Genomic DNA, 19,567 nt, shown 5'->3' with positions numbered 1-19,567 from the left:
AGTATAATTATTAGAGAAAATTTGTAAGACCTCACCATCAAGTTATCCATTAAGCACCTTTTTCTTAGAATGACTCTGACACCAATAGTGGTAATTTAGATTATGTTGCCTTCTGTGCTTAAAGATGCACTATGTCAATAGTTACCAGCAAATACATTTTAAAAATCTACATTAAAAAGTACCTATGATTCAGTGAATCTTATGATATCTGAGTTTAAAAAAGTGAAAATTCACAAAAGTAGCCTTGGTAATAGTAAGGATATTTTAGGATATTTCAGTAGTCTTTAAGAGTTCATATTCTGATTTCCTTTTGAATTGCTTAAAAGATTAATGCAGCTCTTGGCTACATAGGAGATTAATGTTTTCTTTTCTGTCATGTACCATAGCCCCTCTTATAACACTTTACCCAAAACACTATCAAGTTCTTAAGTGAAAAACTCCTAAGGGAGCAAAAGACAATCTCTATCATAATCATCATCTGCTAAACTATATTAAAATTACATTAGTCTAGTGCCAGAGCTGCACCTTGCCCTCTAAAATTAGAGCTGATATAATGGTACTGTAGACATAGTTTCTAATTTAGAAATAATTTGCTTCCACTTATTTCTGAAACTAGAAAAACTCCAGTGAATAAATTCCTGCCTAGATTATTCAGTTCAGATTTGAATGTCAAATTTATTTGCAGAATACAGTGGTTAAGAGATTGTGACTAAGGCAGCAGAGCTTAGTGCTGAGACCACTGGACTTGGAAACAGAAAGTCATAGATTGCAATGCAACTTCTAGTGTGTGGCATGTGATCATGAGAAAGTCAGATAACCTCTCTGGGCCTTAGTTTCCTCAGGTACAAAGTCAGGATGATAATGGTTGCATTTCCTACCTCACATAATTATGGTTAAGGTTCAGAAAGAGTAATGCATTTAGAGGACTTTGTGATCTTTAAGGCCCTGGATAAACATTATTTAGAAGGACACTGATATTCCTACATCCCTCTCATAATTTTAGGGGGGAAGAACATTCTAGCCTAGACAAACACATTAGCATTTTAATAGGCATTTCTTTAAGATACCAAATCAAACCACAACTAGCAACAATAGCCTTATGTGGTAGACTTGCTTTAGAAATCTGATACAAGTAGGTAAATTATGTAGAAATGACTGGTAGAAATTTATCCTTGTTGACATCTTTCTAGTAGTAGTAGTAGTAGTAGTAGTAGTAATAGTAATAGTTGTGATAGTAGTAATAGCAGCAACAATGGTAGTAATTGTGGAGGTAAAAATAGTAGTAATTATAGTAATAGCAACAACAGTATAGTAATAGTAATAATAATAGTAATAGTAGTAGTAGTAGTAGTAGTAGTAGTAGCAACAGCAGCAGCTTCAGTAGTAATTGTAATAGAAGTAGTAGTAGTAGTGATAGTAGTAGATTTCTACTATGTGCCAGCTCTGTGCTAAGTCCTTTAAAAATATTCTCTCATTTGACTGTGACAAAACCCTATTGGGGGAGTATGTGCTATTATCCTCATTTTATAATTGAGAAACAGAGATAAATTGATATTAAATGATTTGCCTAAGTCTGAGGCGAAAATTTGAACCCAGACTGTCTGGCATTGGCACTAAAAAGGAAATGGTATCTGACAGAAACAACTAATCAATCAAGAAATATAGTTTCACTGTACATAGTTGCAATATTAATCAATTTGAGCAAAAATAGTGATAGAATTTTATATGAGGATATTTTTGAAAGTAATTAGTAAAATGTGCTTTGAAAATGTTTTGGGTTTGTTTGTTTTTGCTTGGTTTTTGCTTGGGTTTTGTTTGGTTTTTAAAGAGAGGATTTGAGTTTATGCAGATCTCTGCACATTTCCTATCCAGGTTCCCAAGTGACAAATGGTTTTTGTTGTCCAATTGTTTCAGTTGTGTCTGACTATTCATTACCATATTTGGGGTTTTCTTGGAAAAAGATACTGAAATAGTTTGCCATTTCCTTCTCTACCTCATTTTATAGGAGGATCAACTGAGGCAAATGGAGTTGTGTCTTTCCCATGGTCACACAGCTAGTACCAATGGTGTTTATTTACAAAATGCTTGGTTTGAAATATTTTCTATGAATTTGAACTGAGAATTTTTTATTCCTTCCTTTTCCATCCTGTTCTATACAAAGGTATCTCAATAAAATGACTAAATCTATATTATTAGCCTCTTAAAATGAAAGTTGAGTAGCAGAGTGGTCCAAGAGTTACAACTCAACCACCATCTTATAATTAATGTTAGTTAAGTTGTATTAGGTGTTTTAAGCCTCATTTTTTTCTCTATCAAAAGGGGTAAAAATACTTGTCTCACTTCCCCCCCCCAGAAGTTTTGTGAAGATCAAAAGATATATTAGTTGCAAAAGCATTTTGAAAAGTATGAAGCACTACAGAAGCAAAGAATTATAACTGCAAGTTAAAGATGAATGTTTTGTTTTTCTTTGGGAAATCAATAATTTCATATTTAAATATTTTGCTCATATCTCTATTAGTTATTTTTCAATATCCTTATGAAGATAGAGTTTACTAGATTTCAGTTATAGCAATATTCCTCACTCAAAAAAGGCCAGTATATATATATATATATATAATGTTTATGTTGAACTTTTATCTTTTATCTTTTTTGATATCACTTCTTTCCTATCACTTGGAAAAAAAAGAAACATTCTGGTATCATTTTTTTCTAAGCACATACAGGAGCTGTCCTCTATCTCTTCATCTAACTAGGGAAGCATGATGTTTCCTATTGCTCTCCAGGTATGTTTTCTCTAGAGGTACAACTTTCATGAAACACTGTGGCTCTTATTTTGGCAGGAGAAACACACCAGTGACTACACTGTTATGCTTTGTTATGAGGATTTCTTTGTCTTCCTAAACCACCCATTGAGGAACAGACACTTCAGATGATTCTTCACTTGCCCTTCTGAATTACCCTGAGTACTAATCTCTTCATTTTCTTTTGTAGTTAGCTCCAACTCCAGCATGGATTGGTGCAAGAGTCTTTTTAAGCCTTCCCAGATGAAGATCTGTACTACAAAGAATATGTCTTATGGTCTCATTTTTAGTCCCTTCTCAGGAACATTTTAACAGGACATGAATGTTAAAACACAGAGCTAGAGGATAATGTACTCAATGCTTAGGGAAGTGAGAATTACCCAAAAAAGAGAGATTCCTTCCACATCTCATCCCCACCTTCCATAATCTAGAAAATCTGAATAAAATTTTTTTGCCCTCCCTTTGTATTAGAGAACAAGTTTGAATTAGTATTATATTAAAAGATAAAATATGTTGAGATCACATATTACTATATATATATTTTATGCTTTTGGAGTTTCTAAACCTTTTTTCTTATCTTCTATGACTTCTGCAAATTTCCAAAAAGAAATTCCCATTTAATTTCTTGTATACTCTCAAGATATATTAAAACCTTATTAGGGGAAAGTCAAAATGAGGAAGGGATAATTGTAGTTGGAATCTGAATGAAGTTGAGTGACTTTTTTTTTATCACATCCTCCCTTATTTGTAAAATGAGAGCATTGGCATAGATGAGTTCTGAGGTCCTGGCTTGCTCTACATCTCTGGTTCTATGTTTTCTAAAAGAACAGTTTTATTCAGTAAATTTGATTTGGGTAATTTGCATCAGTGTTGTGGTAGAAAAGATTGATGTTACAGATTGAAGTTCTAGATTAGATTGGCATTTACTATCTCTGCAACTTGCAACACATCAATTAATATCTCTGAACTTCAGGTTTTTATCTTGTTCTCCACTTTCAATTAGATTATATTCTAATAGAGGAGTATTTATAAAAAATATGTATGCTATAAAGTTAACACATTCATATACCTAGCAGTTGGGAGAGAGAACACTAGAAGTTGGGGGGGGGGGGTTCAGGAAAGGTTTCATGAAGACAAGGGGCCTGAGATATACCTTAAAATACAAGAGGAACTCTATGAAGCAGAAGTAGGGAGGGAGTACATTCCAGGCCTAGGGAATGATCAGTATAAAAGTAAAGAGATAGGAAATGGAATGCTTTCTTTACATTTGTCATGGAACTGTAATAAGGGTGAAATGAGATCATGTTTGTGCTGATTCTTTGTAAGCCATAAAGGACTTTATAAATATAAGGTAGTTTTACAGTAAAATGACATATTTTTGTATGGTTTTTCTAACTAAAAATCTAGTAGTACATTTAGGAAATCAGACTTTTTCTTGAGATTTTATCCAACTAGTATCCAAAACATTTGTTTACTTGAAGCTAAAATAGATGCAACAATTTAAAATCTTTCAATCAAGTTCTGCTTTTTTCTCTCTTGCTATTTACAAAGCAAGATATTTTATGGATGTAATTTATACATTGAATAGAAGAGGGCTATTCCCAATATTATCTTTATCTTCTAGTCATAAATAACAAACAACTCCAGTAATCAAAATTTACTACAATTGTAATAGATTTTGGCAACATTTATGTATTGTAGGCAATGTTAACATAATGTTGACTTCCAAGACTAGGGCCAGGGACTTTTGCTTGGCTTTGTTATAAAAAAAATGACTGTATTGGTAGCTTTTATGACATTCAAGAGATTAATTCTCAAAAATAAAATTGTTTATACCTCCTTCTAATCAAAAAGTTGAAATTATCTGTGACAATATACACACTAAAAAGTTGTATACTATGAAAATATTTCAATAATTAATGCATGCTCCATCTAGAGCAATTGACAGTGAGGTCATAAACATAATGGGCCATCTGTGTTTGATTTGTAGATGAAATGCTTAAAGGGATAGACAGGTAATTCAAGATTCTTTTGCAAATGCAGGCACTGAAGAGTTCTTTAATGGTCTTTTTTTTTCTTTTAACAAGAAATTACCTTTTAGTCTACCACTTCAGCTTTATAACAATATAAAGGTCTAAACTGGAAGGCAGTGTCAAAGAGAACCATTCCTTTTCAAGTTTTGATATGCACATGATTCAGGACTATGTCACCTCAACAACTGTATTTTGGTGTTATGGTAACAGAACATCCCAATTTCTAAAAGAGCTAAATCTTAGGTTGTCCCAAAGGTCAATGGATAAATGTATGGTGGTTTTAAGAAATTTCTGTGTGTGTGTGTGTGTGTGTGTGTGTGTGTGTGTGCAAATAGACTTTTATTTAAAAATAAACCCTCTCACAAGTATACCATCTAATCATTTTTCATTTCCAAAGACTGCATTCTCTATGAGTAGAGTTTGATGTACTCTTCTGAGCTACAGTATAAGGTAATAAGGCATTTAGAATTTTCCAGGGACAGAATTTGGGGGGCATACTTTCATCACTTATTCCCTCCCATTCTTTTTTTTCAAGGCAAATGGGGTTAAGTGGCTTGCCCAAGGCCACACAGCTAAGTCATTATTAAGTGTCTGAGACCAGATTTGAACCCAGGTACTCCTGACTCCAAGGCCAATGCTTTATCCACTATGCCACCTAGCCACCCCGTATTCCTTCCCATTCTAAGAAAGTTACATGAACCAATTCTTGGAGTCTTGGTGTTGATAGAATTTCATGATCAGATATGCAGCATATGTGTCATTTATGTTCCAAAATTCTCCAGTTTATTAAGTAGGGCATGAGGATCACATCATTCATAGCATGGAGGTAGAGCTTTCTTATCTTTTGGGGCTGACTAGATGAGTCCAGTGTTTCTTTCATTTTTTTCTGTGTGGTGTAGAGACTGGGATCAATTGACATCTGAAGATCTTCCCTGTAATTGCTTCCCAGGATACATAAGACTGAATCAAAAGCTCTCAACTTCATCATATGTGTGAACTGGGCACATGTGGAGCTCATCAACCTATATCCCTAATGTATTGTCTTACAGAAGTCCATATCTTTGCTCCTGTCTAGGTCCATCTCTTTCTGTCCCTTTTCAAATCCTCTGAGATTTGGGGCTGAAAAGAGGCAGTTACTCTCTTGACCTTGGCTTTGGCACTTTTGGTAGCTGGGGAACAAGATTTGAAAATATTTTCAATAATGAACTACGTGAAGGAAGTGACACAGAGGAAATAATTGAGAGAGCATATGACTGGAAAAGGAGGTAGGCTAGTGACAGAGGAAGGTAAAGGCTAATAGTCGAATTGAATATTAGATTAATAGACTTGGAGGAAGGTCTAAAGTATAGTGGATAAATACTCTATACAGGTTATATAGTGGGCCATAAGAAAGAATTGCATGGATGAAAGGTTGAAATCTACAACCTGAATGGAATGATATGTTGAAATTGACCATAAAAGACTTCAGAAAAAATAAAGTAGTAAGATCATAATTATTTATTCTCTCAGCAGTTTCAACATGTATAGATCATAGGATCATATAGACAGAGAGGAAAAGGAACTCAGAAACTACATTGTACAACCTCCTAAATTTATACAGAAGGAAACTGAGGCACATGGAAGTTAATGATTTGTTCAAGGTCAAATGACTAGTAACCAGCAGAGACAGGATTTGAACTCTGATTCTAGAGTCAACTTATCCATTGCTCTAAACATTTTGAAAAAAAAACAATTTCTAATTTTAAAAATTATCTATGTACTTGCTTTATTTGATGACTTTCTTACCTATTCTGTGTCTGAACAATTTTATCCATTTACCCGTTATTTCAAGAGCTATTACTTGAGATAATTATATTACTATATAGTTATTTCTATATTTTCTTTTCTCTTCAAGACAAAAATAATTATAAGTCAACATAGGTCTGAAAGAGACTTAGAGGAGCTATCACTCAGTTCAACTGCTCACAATTAAGAAAGACCTTATTAAACATCTGAAATCTTCTTTTAAAGATCTCCTTGGGAAAATTCTAATATTCTTTATTTTTACCAACAAGAAATTTAAAATATATATATATATATATATATATATATATATATATATATATGTATATTTCTTTTACTCAGTAGTTTAAGCCAGTTCCATTTAGAGAAGTGCTCTAAAAATATTTCTTAGAAGTTACCATCTCAAGTTTTCATTCAATATCTTTCCTACCTTTCATAGACAATCTCTTTAGAAAGCAGCTTACATTTGTTGTCTCTGTCTTCTGTTCCTTCCTTATCATTCTGAGATATGGTTTCTAATTCTTGACTCACCTAACACTGTTATCTCCAAAGTTATCAAGGATTTCTTAATTGCTAAATCTGATGTTCTCTTCTCAGTCTTCCTTCTTTTTTTAAATATTTATTTATTTTCTAATTTTTTTTATTCTCATTTCGTACAAATGTTTTTTTTACATTAATAAAATATACTTGTTTACAAGTAAACAAAATACCCCTCCCCCCATGAATATAGATAGACTTGCTTGGGCGAAAAAGTAAAGGGGAGAGAAAAAAATTAAAATTAAAAACAATAATAGTAGGTATGGCCAGGCGGCGCAATGGACGAAGCACCAGCCCTGGAGCCACGAGCAGCCGAGTCCATATCAAGCCTCCTAAACCCAATAATCACCCAGCCATGTGACATGCAAGCCACCCGATCCCCACTGCCCTGCAAAAACCAAAAAGAAGAAAGAAAGAAAAAAGACCCAAAATAAAATAAAATAGTAATAATAGCAGGGGTGGCTGGGTGGCAGACAGAGCTTTGTCCCTTGAGCCAGGAGCACCTGGGTCCGAATCCAGCCTCAGACACCCAAAGACCTTTCTGCTATGTGGCTCCAGGCAGGCCACCCAGCCCCACTTGCCCTGCACCCTCCCCCCCAAATAATAGTAACAAAAAATATGCTTCAGTCTTTGTTCCAACACCATCAACTCTGTCGTGACTGGATCACATTCTTTATGATAAGTCCATCACAAAAGTTACTTCCATATTTTTCCAACGTTGCCATTGCTGATTGCAACTCCCTCCTTTCTTATTTCTCCACTACCATGTACTATATTTTCTCTCTCCTTTCACTCTGACTCTGCTGTAGAGTCGCTGAGTGGCGCAGCAGACAGATCCCTGGTCCTGGGGCCAAGAGGCCCTGAGCCCCGATATCACCCCTTAGGCCCAGAATCCACCTGGCCCTATGGTCCTGGGCAGGCTATCCAATCCCAGCCCCTTGCAAGAAGTAAAAAAGAAACTGTTATATCTGAACACTGTCCCCCCATGGTCCATCCTCTCCTTTATTCACATCCTCACCCCTTCCCCCTGCTCCCCCCCTCCTTCTTACTCCAGATGTCTATACCACATTGAGTATATTTGCTGTTTCCTCTCCTAGCCATCTCTGATGAGAGCAAAGGTTCCCTCATTCCCCTTTGCTTCCCCCCTTCCATATCATTGCAATAGCTCATTGTAATAAAAAAAATCTTATTATGTGAACTATCTTGGACTATTCCCCCTCTCCTTTTTCTTTCTCCCTTTCCATTTCCCTTTTTTTCCTATTGACTCCATTTTTACACCATATTTTATCTTTATATTCAGCTTTCTCCTGTGCTTCAACTATAAAAGCTCCCTCTACCTGCTCTATTAACTGAGATGGTTCATATGAATATTATCAGTATCATTTTTCTATACATGCAGTTCATCCTCATTAAATCCCTCATATTTCCCCCCTCTCCTCCAATCTCCATGCTTCGCCTGAGTCCTGTATCTGAAGATCAAACCTTCTGTTCAGCTCTGGCCATTCCAAAAGGAACCTTTGAAATTCCCCTGGTTCATTTAAAGTCCATCTTTTTCCCTGGAAGAGGACATTCAGCCTTGCTGGGTAGTTCATTCTTGGCTGCATTCTAAGCTCTCTTGCCTTCCAGTATATTGTATTCCAAGCCCTACGAGCTTCCAATGTAGCTGCTGCTAAGTCCTGTGTGATCCTGACTGCAGCTCCACGATATTTGAACTGTGTCTTTCTGGCTGCTTGTAATATTTTCTCTTTGACTTAGGAGTTCTGGAACTTGGCTATAATATTCCTAGGGGTTGGTTTTTTGGGATCTCTTCCTCGGGGGGATTGGTGGATTCTCTCCATTTCTATTTTGCCCTCTGCTTCTAGAATATCAGGGCAATTTTCCTGTCATAATTCTTTGAAAATGATGTCAAGGCTCTTTTCCTGATCATGACTTTCAGGTATTCCAATAATTTTCAAATTATCTTTCCTAAGTCTGTTTTCCATATCAGTTGTTTTTTCAATGAGATATTTCACATTTTCTTCTAATTTTTCATTTTTTTTGGTTTTAAAGTATTGATTCCTGATTTCTGGTAAATTCATCAATCTCCCTGAATTCTATTCTTTGTCTGAAGGATTTATTCTCCTCAGAGAGTTTTCTTATCTCTTTTTCCATCTAGCCAATTTTGCTTTTTAAAGCATTCTTCTCCTCAATAACTTTTTGAACTGTTTTATCCATTTGACCTAAGCTGTTTTTTAGCATGCTATTTTCTTCAGCATTTTTTTGGATTTCCTTGACTAAGCTGCTGACTTCATTTTCATGTTTTTCCTGCATCTCTCTCCTTTCTTTTCCCAGTTTTTCTTCCAACTCCTTCATTTGATTTTCAAAGTCTTTTTTGAGCTCTGTCATAGCCTGAGCCCAATTTCTGTTTTTCTTGGAGTCTTTAGATGTAGGAGCTTGTGCTTCCTCATCTTCAGACTGAGTATTTTGATCCTTCTTGGGCTCATTTGCAAAATATTTCTCAATAGTCTTCTTTTTGTTTCTCTGCTTGCTCATTTTCCCAGCCTGGGCCTGTTTTTTTGGGGTGCTTCCTGAGCTTTTGGGACACTCCCACAAGGGTCTCAGTGTGTGAGGCTCTGTCCTCCCTCCTGGTCTGTGAATGAACATAAGTACCCCCCTCTGCCACAGCACCAAGGTGGGGGGGCCCTGTTGTTCTATGGGGGGGCCTAGACTGGGATCAGGATCTGAATGTGGTCAGAACCCCAGAGTCCTGTTCCAGGGCCAGAGGACTGAGCTCTCCAGTCTCTTTCTCTCTCTCTCTTCACTCCCCTCCCTCAGCTCAATGGGCTCATGCCCTGGGGGCCCCTTTATAGGCTCCTCCTGCTTCTGTTTCCTGGATTTGGGCTGGGGAAAGACCAAGCTGCTCCCTGTGTGCCCTGAGGGCTGGGCTCCATGTGCTTGCTCTGGAATAGGTCCCCTGCTGTTCCCCCCACTTTGTGCCCAGTGCTCCCCAGGGTGCAGCTCAGGAGACTCCCCCACTGCTGTGAGCCGCAGCTCCCAGCGCCCTGGGGCTGCCTCCGGGAGGCTGAAGTTCTTTGGCTCCAGCGGGCCACCCCTCTGGTGGGCTGCCCCTCCAATCCTAGGGAGCAGAGCCTTTCTGCTCTTTTCCAGGTTACCTTGAGTAGGAGAACTCAGTCTTCCTTCTTCTTGACCCCTCTGCTTCATTTGACATTGTTGAATATTTTCTTCTCCTGATAATCTCTTCTCTTTGAGTTTTGGTGTCATTACTCTTCTTTGTTTCCCCTCCTAATGGTCTTCAGTGGAATCAGGGAATAGTTGATCCTATTTGTTCATATAGGATTCATTCATATCTAGTCATTTTTTCCAATTATATACAGCTCTTTCTAACCCCTTATAGAGTTTTCTTGACAAAGATATTAGAGCAACTTGCCATTTCCTTCTCCCGTTCTGTTCATTTTACAGATAAGGATACTGAGGTAACCAGGGTTAAGTGATTGCTTAGGGTCACACAGTTATTTTGAACTCAGGAAGATGACATCTGGGACTCATTCTTTCATATATTTGAATACAATTTTTGTATCATTTCTTGGTCTCCTTCAAGGTAAAATAATGGCAACTGTTAATTTTTTTCAGTTATATTTTATCATCATAATGTTTATTTACTTAATATATCTTAATTGTGATCTTGATACATAATTTTTCTAAAATCTTTTAAAATCAGTTTTAATATAGATACTGTAAAAATGTTTTAAATACTTGAGTCTCATTCTTTTTCATAAATAAGAGTTTCATGTTCCCATCTGGTTGTATCTATGTGATATCAAGTATTAGGATAAAAAAGCAAATATATATTTGATCTCATGATGACCAATTTTCTTGATGTTTAACAAATTTTCACTTTTTATACTTTTTTTGCTTTTTTTTTTGTAAAGCACTGGGATTAAGTGTCTTGCCCAAGGTCACACAGCTAGGTAATTATTAATTGTCTGAGGTTAGATTTGAACTTAGATCCTCCTGACTCTAGGGCTGGTACTCTATCCATTGTGTCACCTAGTTGCCCCCATACTGAGTTTTGATGCTATCTCAGAATTCTAACTTCCACAGAATAGAAGAGAATATAATTTATAAAAGATCTATATAGGTTATATAGTGGGCCATAAGAAAAAATTGTGAAAGCAGGTCTGATTGTTTTTAATCAATGTGCCCATGTTATTCTGAAATTCTCATTTTGTGTTCTGGGATTTGGAGAAAGAAAATAATTAGGTTCATAGTTATACTTAAAATCCATTTTTATTGTATAATATAAAGAGGTAGTTTCATAAATGTGTGGGATGCAGAAAATTGAGTAGAAAAATTGAAAGATGTTCACATTTATAGTGGTTCTGATATATATGTAAGTAAAATATATATACATACCTATAATACCTCATACAATATAGGTATTATTTACATAGAACTTTGTAAAATAATTAACTATTTTCTTAGTTGATTCTCATGACAACCTTTTGAGGTTAGAACTATCATTATCCCTATTTTATGTTTGAGGAAACTGAGCTTGGGAGAATTTAAGTGACTTGGCCAGTTTCATACAGATGGTGTATGAAGTGAGATTCAAATTCAGATTTTACTGATTTCAAGTCAAATGATTTATTCACTATGATATGTTGTCTCATACTAGTACATTCAATGAATAAAATAATGTTGCAACAGAAAACAGAATGAAGTGAACTGTAGTAACCATTGCTTCTCTTTATTTCACAAAACTATTGGGTAGATATTGCTTTAGGTATGTTTGGATTTGTTTTGATTCCATCATGACTAGCAATATTATCGATAGATTTCTTTATCCTTAATATAGAATAAATGATATAAAATGGATATAGATTCTAGATCTATTTGTTTTCAATCAAATAGACAGAAATATAAAGAGCATAAGATTTCTAAAAAATAACAAGCTATGTTTTTTAAAATATAGTTTTAATCAAGTTGTGTTTGTGTGTATGTGTGTAAAATACCCTAATTTTTTTTGTGAGAGAAATGCTCTAAAGATATTTCTTAGAAGTTACCATCTCAAGTTTTCATTCTAAATCTTTCCTACCTTTCTTAGACAATCTCTTTAGAAAGCAGCTTATATTTGTTGTCTCTGTCTTCTCTCCCTTTCTTATCACTCTGAGATATGGTTTGTAATTCTTGACTCACCTAACACTGTTATCTCCAAAGTTATCAAGGATTTTTAATTGCTAAATTTGATGTTCCCTTCTCAGTCTTCATTCTTCTTGACCCCTCTGCTTCATGTGACATTGTTGAATATTTTCTTCTCCTGATAATCTCTTCTCTTTGAGTTTTGGTGTCATTACTCTTCTTTGTTTCCCCTCCTAATTATTTCTCTATTTGTTTTGCTAGAAAATCATTCATTGAACATCCCTAACTTTTAGTGTTCTAGTTCTAGGTCCTCTTTCTTTTCTATAACCTCTCTCTTTGAAAACTCTTCAGCTCCCAAAGACTTAATTATTATCTTTATGTAGATGACACACAGACATATCCAGCCAGATTGAGTTTCTTCCCTTAGCTCAAGTCACATAAAACATTTCAAACTGGATGTCCTTGAGGTATTTCAAATTCAAATTCAAAATGTCCAATAATTTTTGCACCAAACTTACTCCTCTGCCATACTTCTTATCTCTGTCAAAGATACATTCTTCTTATCTCATGACCCCATCATTACTTTCAGCTTTTTAGTCTCCCACAACCCACATAATCAATCATTTGCCAAATATGTCATTTCTGTCACTGCAATTTCTCTCCCATATGAGTCCTTGCCATTATTCACACAGCCACCACTTTGGTTCAGGCTCTCATTACCTCTAGCATAGAGATTGCAGAGACTTCCTGATTGGCCTTTTTACTTTGAGTTTTTCCCCTTCCACTACTACATAGTTACTAAAATGATTCCCTTAAGCAAACCGTATCATGCCTGTACTCACTAAATTCTTTATTACCTTTAGGTTAAGATATAGACTTCTTTTTTTTTTTTTAGGTTTTTGCAATGGGGTTAAGTGGCTTGCCCAAGGCCACACAGCTAGGCAATTACTAAGTGTTTGAGACCAGATTAGAACCCAGGTACTCCTGACTCCAAGGCCGGTGCTTTATCCACTATGCCACCTAGCCACCCTTAGACTTCTCTTTTTGACTTACAAGTTTCTTCATACTTTGTTAGAACCTAACTTTCTAGCATCATTATACACTACTACCATTATAGACTACTACTTGTATTCTACTGTCTAATCAAAGTGGTTTTCTCTTTATTTTCCTTACACATGGTAAATCATTTATCAGTCTGCCCTTTTCAATAGCATGCATAACCTGGCATGCATTCCATCCTTACTTTTATTCTATGGAATCCCTCACTTCTTTCAAGACACAGCTTTAACATCACTTACATGATTCCCCCAACTGCTAGTATCTTTTCTCCCTCCCTAACTACCATTCATTTAATTACCTTATGGTTATTCTGTATATATCAATGTCCATATGTACAGATATATGTATATGCATATATATATATATACAGAGATATTCATATATATACATATACAGACATAGATGCATTTATTATTTATGTACATTAGCATATACATTTATACCTAATAAAATATTAGTATATATATATATAAATGTTCATATATATATATCATTTGTATGTGCATATATGTGTATGGCATGCCCCAAAAGTCTTGTTGTATTTGTAAGTTTTAAAAACTTTGGACAAATAATACTACAAACTTGCAAAAGTATAACTTGAAAGTTTATTATTTCTATTTCTTTTATACTTAATTTCATGAATTTTGAATAGTAAATTTTAATTTCAACAAGATTGGGTTCCTGTTCCTTTCCATTTTGCATTATGTGTGGCAGTTTCTGTTTGACAATTTCTTAAACCAATGAATTGGTAGAGGAAGCCCTCTTACTTTGTTCCTGATTTATCTCCATTAGGTTTTACTCATGGAGCAGCATAATACTGCCATATATGCATTGAAGCCTTGTTGAGTCCCTTTCTGGACTCCCTCAATCTTTCCCCAGGTAAGTGTTGAAGGGGCCAGAGACAAGGAAGACAAGTTCTCCCTTTGTACACCAAGGTCTCCAAGGTCTCCATTTATTGAACCAGATACCAGTGCTTAAATATCCTTCCCAGTCTCTTAATCCACTCCCAGTCCCATGGCACTCAGTTAAAGTAAGGCTCTAGTGCTCAAGGACACTAGGTAATGATAGTTTACAGTGCTCTCATACACACAACCGTCCCTAACATATCCCCCTTCTTGTCTTTTTTTAAAAAAAATTATTACATAATGAATGCCATATAAGTTGTAAGCAAAAGTTCAAAAATAGTACAAACAAATGTCAATTAAACAATAAAAACCAATATTCCCAAATTCTTCCTTGAAATACATTTTATTCCCAACTTACAAAAAGACAAAGCTTACAAAGTTTTTTCTTTTGCCAACAAAAAAACCTTTCAAAGTAATCAAATTCAAAATCCAAACAAAAGGAATAACTTTTAACTTTACATAACTATTTCAAAGTTTAAATACTAACACAAACATGAAAAAAATTCTCTTGTATCATACTTACCAAGCTGAGATTGATACCCTCCCTGACCAGTACCAGATCTCAGAATATAGAAACATTCTCCCACCTCTCCAGGCCAGTAGAGAGATGTAAAATGTCCTATAGATGTTCAAATACACACATGCACACATAACCAATCAAGACTGGTCAACAGAAATATAAGCCATAGGCACAGAATTCATTTGAAAGACAAAATCCAAATTTCCCAATCCCAGAAAAAAAATCTTCTTCCCCTTTTTTTCTTAACTAATTAACCATGAATTCCCAATCAATAAGCTATTGAAAAACAGTCATTGCCCAATCCCACTCTCCTCCCCAAACCAGGAAGAAGGTATGGGGGTCCCTTGATTTCTAAAATGTTTTTTGAGACATGGGTTTGACTTTTGAAGTTCCAAAAAAGAAAGCTTTCTCTTCTCCCTCCCCACTCCCTCTGCAGTGGGTGAGAACAGCAGAGAATGAGAGAAAGAATCTGAAATTACATAAGAGTTGACAGTACAATCTGGAGTTGTTGTACCCAGTTAACAGCAGTCGACACCATTATGGAGAGTGAAATTCGTCTTTGGTGTTAAGGTCCTGGTCAGAGTCTGCATCAGGGTCTGCATCAGCAATGCAAGGTCTCTGCAATTTGGAGTTGTTGCATTCTCTGGACAACCTGTCCAATAGCATGTGAATTTTTGCTCTCAACACAGAAAGCAACAGTTAGTGTTCAATTCACAGCCCTCTGCTGTGCAACAGCTGAAGTCTACCTGGCTGGAGGCTGGAAAGTGAAACTTGTTGTGGCTTCTGAAGTTAAATTCATCTTTGGTGTCAAGGTCCATGTCAGAGTCTGCATCAGGGCCCACATCAGTGATGGAAGGTCTCTGCAGCTGATCTCTGCAGGTCTAGGGGCCCGAGTTATGCCCAGAGTGCACAGCGTGGTCAGGCAGGCCGCCATGGCCAAAAAGAACAACAAGCAGGTTCTTAGCATCCTGTTCATAGTGCTGGCTCTTGGGGGCAAATTGCTGCTTGAGGAAGAAGCTCTGTCCCCTGGGGCACTGCCTTGGAGATTCTACTTCCACCTGCTGACTTCTCAATGTTGAATACCATTTGTCTTTTCATTTCCACTTTATACCTCCTTGATTAAAATCAGCCCCCAATAACAGATCAACCTTTTACTTTCTCCAGAGTCCTCTGCTCTGGAATGTCTCCTGGTTCTCTTGCTTGTATCTGCTGCAACTTTATATGGGAATTTACTCAGATAACTCTGCCTTCTTGTCCCTGTATAGGTGCCATATGTTGAGGCCCTTTCTGGACTCCCTCAATCTTCCCCAGGCGAATGCTGAAGGGGTGGGAGACAAGGAAGACAAGTTCTCCCTTTGTGCACTAAGGTCTCCATTTATTGATCTAAATACCAGTGCTCAAATATCCTTCCCAGTCTCTTAATCCACTCCCAATCCCGTGGCACTCAGTAAAATAAGGCTCTGGTGCTCAAGGACACCAGGTGATGATAGTTTACAGTGTTCTCTCACACACAACAGTACCTAATAAAACCTAATTCTTTGCATGATCTGAAGGCTAGGATTGCATGCGACCCTTTCAGTCACTGAACAGCAGTAGCTGTTGACAGATTTTTATAAAGATTTTTAATAAATCAGCTAGAGTGATGTATTAGTATGAGGGAGGATATGTTGAATTTTAATTAGAAACAAAAATGTTCTAAAAATTAAATAGTTAATCTTTCAAATCAGCTTTCTGTTAAATCTGTAGCATTTAAAATTCTGTAGTTATTAAATTTTAAATCTGAACTAAGACTTTTAGGATATCCTGTACACATATGTAGGTATAGGTATGTATATATATATATATATATATATATATATATATATATATATATATATATATATTGTAAATTCCTTTGGAAAAGGGGATTATTTCTTTTTTTCTTTTTATCCTCAGGACTTAACAGTGACTGGCACACAGCAGACACGTAAGATGTTTATTGTTTGATTATTGTCCCTATATTGCCAATTTAACCACAGGTGTGCAGGAGATAGAGCACCAGGCCTGGAACAAGGAGGGGTGATCTTTGAGAATTCAAATGTGACCATCGACATTTTCTAGCTATGTAAACTTGAGTAAGTCACTTCAACCTGTGTGTCTTAGTTCCTCATCCCTAAAATGAGCTTGAGAAGGAAATGGCCAACAATTTCAGTAGCTTTGCTCAAAAAACTCAAATGGGGTCACAGTTGGATATGACTGAAAAGCAATCTAACAACAACACATTTTAAAAAGGAAGATGATTTCAAAATTTTGTATGATATTTTCCTTGTATGCAAGAAAAGGGTGGGATATTGGTGGAAGAAATAACTGAAGAAGTATTATGAAAATAGTATGTTTGACAGCACATGGAGTTTCTGAATTGTTTGAATGAAAAGAAGGGGAAGTATCAAACCATGGAGGGTATTATGGGAATATGATATAATTTGGAAGTTATCAAATGAAAAGTACATTGAGTATCTTTGTTTAAGAGTGACAAATGCAGGTCTCCCCATGATTAAAAGTACTGTAAAAGGGAAAGAGCTCTGGATTTGTCAATCCCTACTTTTGAATACTGAATTATCTGTCTGGACTTTTGTGCCCTTGTTCGAAAAATGAGAAGGAGATGATCTCTAAGGTTATATGACTTCTATATCTACATAAGAGAAATGATATAGTAAAGGGTAACATGGTGGAAAACTTAGAAGTAGAAGCTGAACTTCTTGATCTTCAAGATTATGTTTGGGATATATTTATGTGTAGATTATATATATATATATATATATATATACATATATTTATATAATAGATGTATTATTTCAATAATAAGACACAAGACCCCAATGTGAGAGAACATTTGCTTAGAAGAATAAATAATACAGTTTAAATGTCACTTAGAGATGAGAAATAAGATGAGGAATGAATTATAATAGTCTAAAGGAGAGGTATTACATAAAGACTTGGCAAATGGTCCTGAATTTCTAGGTTTTTACTTAAAAATTATATCTTTTAAAAAACTAAAGAATTGAATAGCTTTTTTGGGATTTGCAAACATATTTAAATGTTCAAAAAGATCTGTGATCTCATGGATTCTGGAGTTCCCTCCAATGTTATAAATCTTAATGCATTTATGCTTACCTTTCACATGCAGCTTTTATTCATATTCACCAGAGGAATTCCACCCTGAAGGCCATTTTCCCTTTCTCTTTACATTGAGAGGATACCAGTGGATCATTCTGGTTATCTACATGTCCTTCTTTGCTCATAACACATGGTAAGCCAATTTCTTCTTTCTATCATAGAGTGATAATAGAATTTGATTGATTGATGACTTATTTTATTCCTAATCTTTTTTAAAGAGTTATCCATAAGGATATAGTTTAGTCTGCTCATATGCATCTTAAAACTTTTCTGAGTGATACTCAATAGAAGGGGAGTTCCATATCTTGTTGTCAAAAAGAAATATTAATAAAGGTCAGTATTGAAAAGATGGGTCTTTGTTTTCATGGAAATATTGGGGTCAGAAAAAAGAGCTTGGCAATTTCCTGAAAGTAATCCAGTTCATTTTCAGTGAAAGGGAGCAGGTGATAGAAGATAGACAGCCTTGTCTGGGTAATGAAGTAAATGGAGCACTGGACATGGAGTCAGGAAAGCCAGAGTTCAAATTTGCCTCAGACATTTATGAGCTACATAACTTAGCATAACTTAGTCACTTAACTTCTGTTTGCCTGTTTCCTTGTCTATAAAAATCAAGATAAATCTATCACTCTGGTCAGAAATTTTTTTTTTTAGATTTTTCAAGGCAATGGGGTTAAGTGGCTTGCCTAAGGCCACACAATTACTAAGTGTCTGAGGTCAGATTTGAACCCAGGTACACCTGATTCCTAGGCCAGTGCTCTATTCACTGTGCCACCTAGCCGCCTCCAGAGAATTTCTTAAATAGATGATATGTATATTTTTTAAAAAAGAAACAATACCAGATTCTTGAGGAATGCAGATTGTAAATATTAAAGTATTATATAAACTTGAATTTTAAAAAATAGGGAAGTTGAATAACAGACAGAGAAGTTGTAAGATGTGTTGTTAGTCATTTTATTCTACCTTTCTCCCATCTATTCCATGTGCTTATGAGTTACCACCTTGAAAGTCACCACCTTGAAAGCTATTCTGGCAGACTTTTGGCATAAACGAAATGGAATACAGATCAAACCACTAGAAGGAATGTTAGGGTTGAGGCTGAATGTGAAGCTATTTATTGTTGTCAAAAAGGAAATATTATTGTCCTCTTTAACCTATTTAGAAAAGAAATCTACCAAAAGTATAGATGCTGCTTTTTTTATTTCATATTTCTTCTGGTATAGTTCTCTTATCAGCTCATTTTTTTCACTATTCCCATTAAATATTTCCCTTACTTATTCTCCATGTCTCAAAAATTTCCTTCCCTTCCCCTAGGCCAGATAGGTTTAATTGGACAAATATTTTGAGAGTCATTTGTAATGAAATAAACTTTTTGTTTGTCTCCCCTTAATTTATGTTTAATTTGGTTTATATGACCTAATTTATATGTAATTTCTTGTGTTTTTTCCCCTCAGTAGTGAAATATCTTTAGTATTTCTACAAATATATGTCCCTGATCCAAATATAGAAAATTAGAGTAGGATCCACAAATATGTAGATCAGGGTCAGTCTATAATTTTTGGTATTTAATCTTTTAAATTTTATTCAAATTCTGAAGACAACTGGTGTGTAATTTCAGTGGGCTGGAAAGGGACATGA

The 19,567-nt window shown here is 35.5% G+C and overlaps 1 long non-coding RNA gene across 33 annotated transcripts in view; it reads left to right on the top strand.

The window, feature by feature from the left end:
• The window catches only part of LOC141521529 (uncharacterized), a 179,679-nt gene that overhangs the window by 80,900 nt on the left and 79,212 nt on the right, over positions 1–19,567 (top strand). For 25 of the 33 annotated variants that reach the window (XR_012477991.1, XR_012477980.1, XR_012477985.1 and 22 more), the window contains 3 exons: positions 14,144–14,230; positions 16,042–16,256; positions 16,712–18,065. This is a non-coding gene — a long non-coding RNA (uncharacterized LOC141521529). Of the gene's footprint in view, positions 1–13,187; positions 13,271–14,143; positions 14,231–16,041; positions 16,257–16,711; positions 18,066–19,567 lie in introns of all 33 variants that reach the window. The other 8 variants (XR_012477978.1, XR_012477982.1, XR_012477966.1 and 5 more) reach the window with 8 other exon arrangements.

The sequence above is a fragment of the Macrotis lagotis genome, chromosome 4 (genome assembly GCF_037893015.1).
Source record: "Macrotis lagotis isolate mMagLag1 chromosome 4, bilby.v1.9.chrom.fasta, whole genome shotgun sequence".
In the NCBI taxonomy this organism is placed as follows: domain Eukaryota; kingdom Metazoa; phylum Chordata; class Mammalia; order Peramelemorphia; family Peramelidae; genus Macrotis; species Macrotis lagotis.
The sequence above is the reverse complement of the archived record's forward strand: the minus strand, read 5'-3'. Positions and strand labels throughout refer to the sequence as shown.